At 42.6% G+C, this 5,583-nt stretch overlaps 2 long non-coding RNA genes across 2 annotated transcripts; both read right to left on the bottom strand.

Annotated features, from left to right (window-relative positions):
- On the bottom strand, positions 1-2,873 carry LOC311279287. The gene is made up of 2 exons (XR_014625547.1): positions 1,470-2,873; positions 1-1,384 (listed from the first exon to the last, which is right to left on the bottom strand). It is a non-coding gene; the product is annotated as an uncharacterized lncRNA (long non-coding RNA).
- Positions 2,874-3,781: 908 nt separating this feature from the next.
- LOC311280034 lies at positions 3,782-5,371 on the bottom strand. Its single transcript, XR_014625618.1, has 2 exons — positions 5,251-5,371; positions 3,782-5,165 (listed from the first exon to the last, which is right to left on the bottom strand). It is a non-coding gene; the product is annotated as an uncharacterized lncRNA (long non-coding RNA).
- Between the last annotated feature and the right edge of the window lie 212 nt (positions 5,372-5,583).

Genomic DNA, 5,583 nt, shown 5'->3' with positions numbered 1-5,583 from the left:
TAACAATACAAAACGGTTGACTTTATTAAGTTACACAATCACTTTAAAACAATCATTAAAATATATCAGGCCTCAGCCGAGCACAGCTCATCATAAAGGTTTGATTCTAGAAAGGTCACAGGGACACTAGCTAACTGGGGCTTACCAGCAGGGTCAGGCTATCAGAGATTAGGCTGCCTATAGCAAAAAAATCATTCCTTTCACCAGTGCACGCACACACACGCACTCACACCATACTCCACGGATGGACACGGCACACTGTGAACACCACCACCACTTAGAAGGGAATAGAGCCGGCCTCCCTGCCTTTGGCACCCAGATCCTGCGACACAAGAACAGCACAATCTTAATAAGAGTCACTAAAAATGCTCACAGAATAAGTAAGGCAAATTGCCCTGTGTCGCTTTACATTAAACAACAAAACCCAAAATAAGAATTAACAAAACTGGAAAAGAAATGTACAAGGCCTAGTTGCCCTCAAATTACAAGTCAAATTAAACAAATAAATTAAACAAAAAGAGTTAAAGAAATACAAAAGCAAAACAATGGATTTTAGTTTACAGAAAAATAACCCAAAATGATCTCAACAGTTTGCAGGAAATACACTAAACTGGGTTTAACAGTTTGCAGGAGAATACAGCAAACTGGTTTTAACAGTTTGCAGAAAATAAACTAAACTCAATCAGTTTACGATAATTAACTAAACAGCAAAACAAAATACAAACTAGAAAAATACAAAAGAAAAATTACATTTAATAGGATAAATCAAATAAGCCACACAAAATAAATGCACTGCAAAACAAACCCCAAAAAGGGATAAAGCTCTTTGCGAACTAGAAAACCAAATAATAGAAAACAAACTAAATTAGAATATGCACAGGCAAAGAGTATCACTTCTATTCAAATGTAAATAAAGACGACTTAAACAAAACAAAAGAAAATAGCAAATGTAAAGCAAAATCAACACAAAACAAGACAGAAACGTTATCAGTCGTGCAGCAGTATTTTAAAACCGTGGGCAGGACGTGAAACGCGCCCAACTAGCAGTCACAGCAGTGTGCGGGATCTGCAGGAGAAACGAATCCGTTGGTTTGAACCATACGGGAGGAAATAGCGATCAAGCAATCAGCTTACGCTTTCCAACGTTTCAGAGAGAGCACCTGAAATAAAATAGAATGTCACCATTCAATATTACGATGATAGAGTCTCACCGAACCTAGTAAACGCCTGTTGGACATACCAATGACGAATGATGCGTGCATACTCAAGGAGCGCACACACCCAATAACGGCAGTCACAGCAGTAGTGCGAGATCCACACGAGGGACGGAACAGCTGACTCGCACTTTACGAGAGGAAATGGCAATCACGCAATCAAGAGCTTACTAAGGTGTGAGAAAACACATGCAACCAGGGACAATTAGTTACTGATTTTAGAAACCATCTCATAAAGTCACCAAGCATTCCTACCTCTCTAATGTCCACACCTAATGCCGGGAGCAGCCACAGTAACGTCATTGCGGCGCACCAATGACGTCAACAAATGACGTTGACCTCAAGCACCAGTCTGTCGCACTTTATATCCCCATGGGGACAGCTAATTGGCTTACGATCCACCTATAATTATAAGGGAAAGTAAAGGGCTTTCCCACCACAATCTACCCCCCTTTTCTATGTCGTCGTCCCGACGAACAAAAGACAGGAAAGGAATTCTCAGAACAATAAGGTGGTTCATCCCAAGGCCTAAATAAAGCTGAGATGGCCCCAGACACTGACCCAATAGGAACCTCAACCTCTCCTTCTGTCCCTCTCACAGTGCGTGGGAGACAATGCAGGTTAAAGTGCTACTCGCCGTGGTGCGTTCAGTCCGGCGTATGACAACCGGCTCGTCACCCATTGAACCCGAAGGTAAATCCAAGGATACCGCTACTTGACAGGGGTATCATTCAGTACGGGGATATCATGAGAAATAAGACGGGAACAGCCTAAATCTCCCTCGTAAGCTAAAAACATCACTTGATATTTCTGAAGCAGTGCTCTTACCTGCACTTGCTCTTCTGACCAAACAGACCAATCAACAGACTCAATCTGCTAAGCCAACGAAGAGACTGTCTCCATAGAAAGAGACTGAACTGTAGCAACGACCGGGTCAACTTCCACAACTCCTGTAGGTAAACTGATGACATAAGCCTCCCTCAACCTACCAATCACAGTTGTTGGATACCATACCACATCCACAGTGCCCCCATTTACAATAGGAACCCAAACTGTACCATGGGTCACTCAGACTAGTGCAGGGGATGCTAAGAGCCCAGCCGGCAAACCTGACTCAGGGGGCTCAAACAAAACTGTAGAGCCAGAATACTGAGAAAAACAGGTAGCAGTAACTAACTTCATGGTGCCCCCATGGATTCGACACGCCCAACGTCCCCGCACATTTCCTGCAAGGTCCGAACGACTCTTATTACTCACTTGTTGACAGTGTTGTAATGCTTGCAAGACACTCGGAGACTGCGCAACAATAGGCAATTCAAAAAGGGTAATGCCATGCTGTCCAAACAAATCCTGATAACAACGGCCTAGTATGTTCATCCCCAGCACCCCAGGAACATCTTTACACATACCGCCGGGAAGGTCTCGGACAGCCAACACACCACATCCTGAAACTACCCTGTCACAAAACTTGACGTCAAGCTCCAAGTAACCAACATACGGGATCATAAGCCCATCAGCGGCCCTAAGCTGTAACCATTGACAAGATCTAAGACGATCCTGACACCAAGGTTAGAAATGCTGCAACAAGCAACTTTCTGTAATTGTGGATACCATGGAACCGGTATCCACTAAACACGGTACTGACACTCCTCCCATACAAACAACAAGATGTGGACAAGATGACACTAGACGAGACAATGAACGGGGAAAAACTAAATTACTTGAGCCAATTACTTTCCCAACCGGGTTGTGACTCGACAGCCCGGCGGGGGCTAGTTTCCCAAAAACTGTAGATTACGAGACTGCCCATTTCCAGTCGTATTGGCGCCCATAACGGTGACATAGGACGATAACAAACTTCCTCACGAACCTCTCCCTCTAGATGGTCAAATAGAAATAATGCTTGATCTACATTAGACAAATGGCGTATCCTCATACAGGCCTTTGCCTCCTCTACCCACTCGTCAATACCCATACCGGTTTTACCGTTAAACTTCGGACATCTACGGTCTCGGGGTACAAAAACAAACCTTTCGGGTACAGAGGTGCTGGCAACAGCTAACTGAGGGATTACTGGTGGTACTGCAGCGGTGCTAGCAGCAGCAGCATCAGGCAGCTCAACTGCCACCTGAGCCTGCTGCAACCTCACATTATCAGCTTTCAATTGAGCCACCAGTTCTCTCAATTCCTGCAATTCAGCCTCCATCTTATCAAAAGAGATAAAACAAACTTACCAAAGACGAGTGCTACCTCACAGGAATATTACAAAGGAGGATAACCCACCCACGGAAACACTGCTGCCCTGTTCAAACGCAAAAAGTCACAAACAACGAAAAAAAAACAAGAAAAAAAACAAATTAACCAAAATCAAACCTCAAAATGTACCCATGTCTCTGCCAAAATATTAAGATGAAATCCTGCCGACTACGCCAGAATGTGGCAACCCGGAGGTGTATTTGAAGGATAATTTGCCAACTACGCCACTCAGGGAGTTACACCCAGAGAATTTAGTGTCTTTTAAAAGGACACGCAAGTTCGTTTCATCAATAATCGCTCAGAGACATGGGTAACAATACAAAACGGTTGACTTTATTAAGTTACACAATCACTTTAAAACAATCATTAAAATATATCAGGCCTCAGCCGAGCACAGCTCATCATAAAGGTTTGATTCTAGAAAGGTCACAGGGACACTAGCTAACTGGGGCTTACCAGCAGGGTCAGGCTATCAGAGATTAGGCTGCCTATAGCAAAAAAATCATTCCTTTCACCAGTGCACGCACACACACGCACTCACACCATACTCCACGGATGGACACGGCACACTGTGAACACCACCACCACTTAGAAGGGAATAGAGCCGGCCTCCCTGCCTTTGGCACCCAGATCCTGCGACACAAGAACAGCACAATCTTAATAAGAGTCACTAAAAATGCTCACAGAATAAGTAAGGCAAATTGCCCTGTGTCGCTTTACATTAAACAACAAAACCCAAAATAAGAATTAACAAAACTGGAAAAGAAATGTACAAGGCCTAGTTGCCCTCAAATTACAAGTCAAATTAAACAAATAAATTAAACAAAAAGAGTTAAAGAAATACAAAAGCAAAACAATGGATTTTAGTTTACAGAAAAATAACCCAAAATGATCTCAACAGTTTGCAGGAAATACACTAAACTGGGTTTAACAGTTTGCAGGAGAATACAGCAAACTGGTTTTAACAGTTTGCAGAAAATAAACTAAACTCAATCAGTTTACGATAATTAACTAAACAGCAAAACAAAATACAAACTAGAAAAATACAAAAGAAAAATTACATTTAATAGGATAAATCAAATAAGCCACACAAAATAAATGCACTGCAAAACAAACCCCAAAAAGGGATAAAGCTCTTTGCGAACTAGAAAACCAAATAATAGAAAACAAACTAAATTAGAATATGCACAGGCAAAGAGTATCACTTCTATTCAAATGTAAATAAAGACGACTTAAACAAAACAAAAGAAAATAGCAAATGTAAAGCAAAATCAACACAAAACAAGACAGAAACGTTATCAGTCGTGCAGCAGTATTTTAAAACCGTGGGCAGGACGTGAAACGCGCCCAACTAGCAGTCACAGCAGTGTGCGGGATCTGCAGGAGAAACGAATCCGTTGGTTTGAACCATACGGGAGGAAATAGCGATCAAGCAATCAGCTTACGCTTTCCAACGTTTCAGAGAGAGCACCTGAAATAAAATAGAATGTCACCATTCAATATTACGATGATAGAGTCTCACCGAACCTAGTAAACGCCTGTTGGACATACCAATGACGAATGATGCGTGCATACTCAAGGAGCGCACACACCCAATAACGGCAGTCACAGCAGTAGTGCGAGATCCACACGAGGGACGGAACAGCTGACTCGCACTTTACGAGAGGAAATGGCAATCACGCAATCAAGAGCTTACTAAGGTGTGAGAAAACACATGCAACCAGGGACAATTAGTTACTGATTTTAGAAACCATCTCATAAAGTCACCAAGCATTCCTACCTCTCTAATGTCCACACCTAATGCCGGGAGCAGCCACAGTAACGTCATTGCGGCGCACCAATGACGTCAACAAATGACGTTGACCTCAAGCACCAGTCTGTCGCACTTTATATCCCCATGGGGACAGCTAATTGGCTTACGATCCACCTATAATTATAAGGGAAAGTAAAGGGCTTTCCCACCACATATACAAAGTTCAAGATCGAGGACTCAATGGCCAGAAATGTGTTCAATGGGTCAAATATGGATTTTTGTAGGGCTATAATAACGTCAGAAGGAGTCAATGAGTATTTATAGAAATATTACGATCGAGCACTCGGGCCAGAAATGAGT

The sequence above is a fragment of the Rutilus rutilus genome, assembly GCF_951802725.1.
Source record: "Rutilus rutilus genome assembly, chromosome: 20".
In the NCBI taxonomy this organism is placed as follows: domain Eukaryota; kingdom Metazoa; phylum Chordata; class Actinopteri; order Cypriniformes; family Leuciscidae; genus Rutilus; species Rutilus rutilus.
This window is presented reverse-complemented; position numbering and strand designations above follow the sequence as displayed.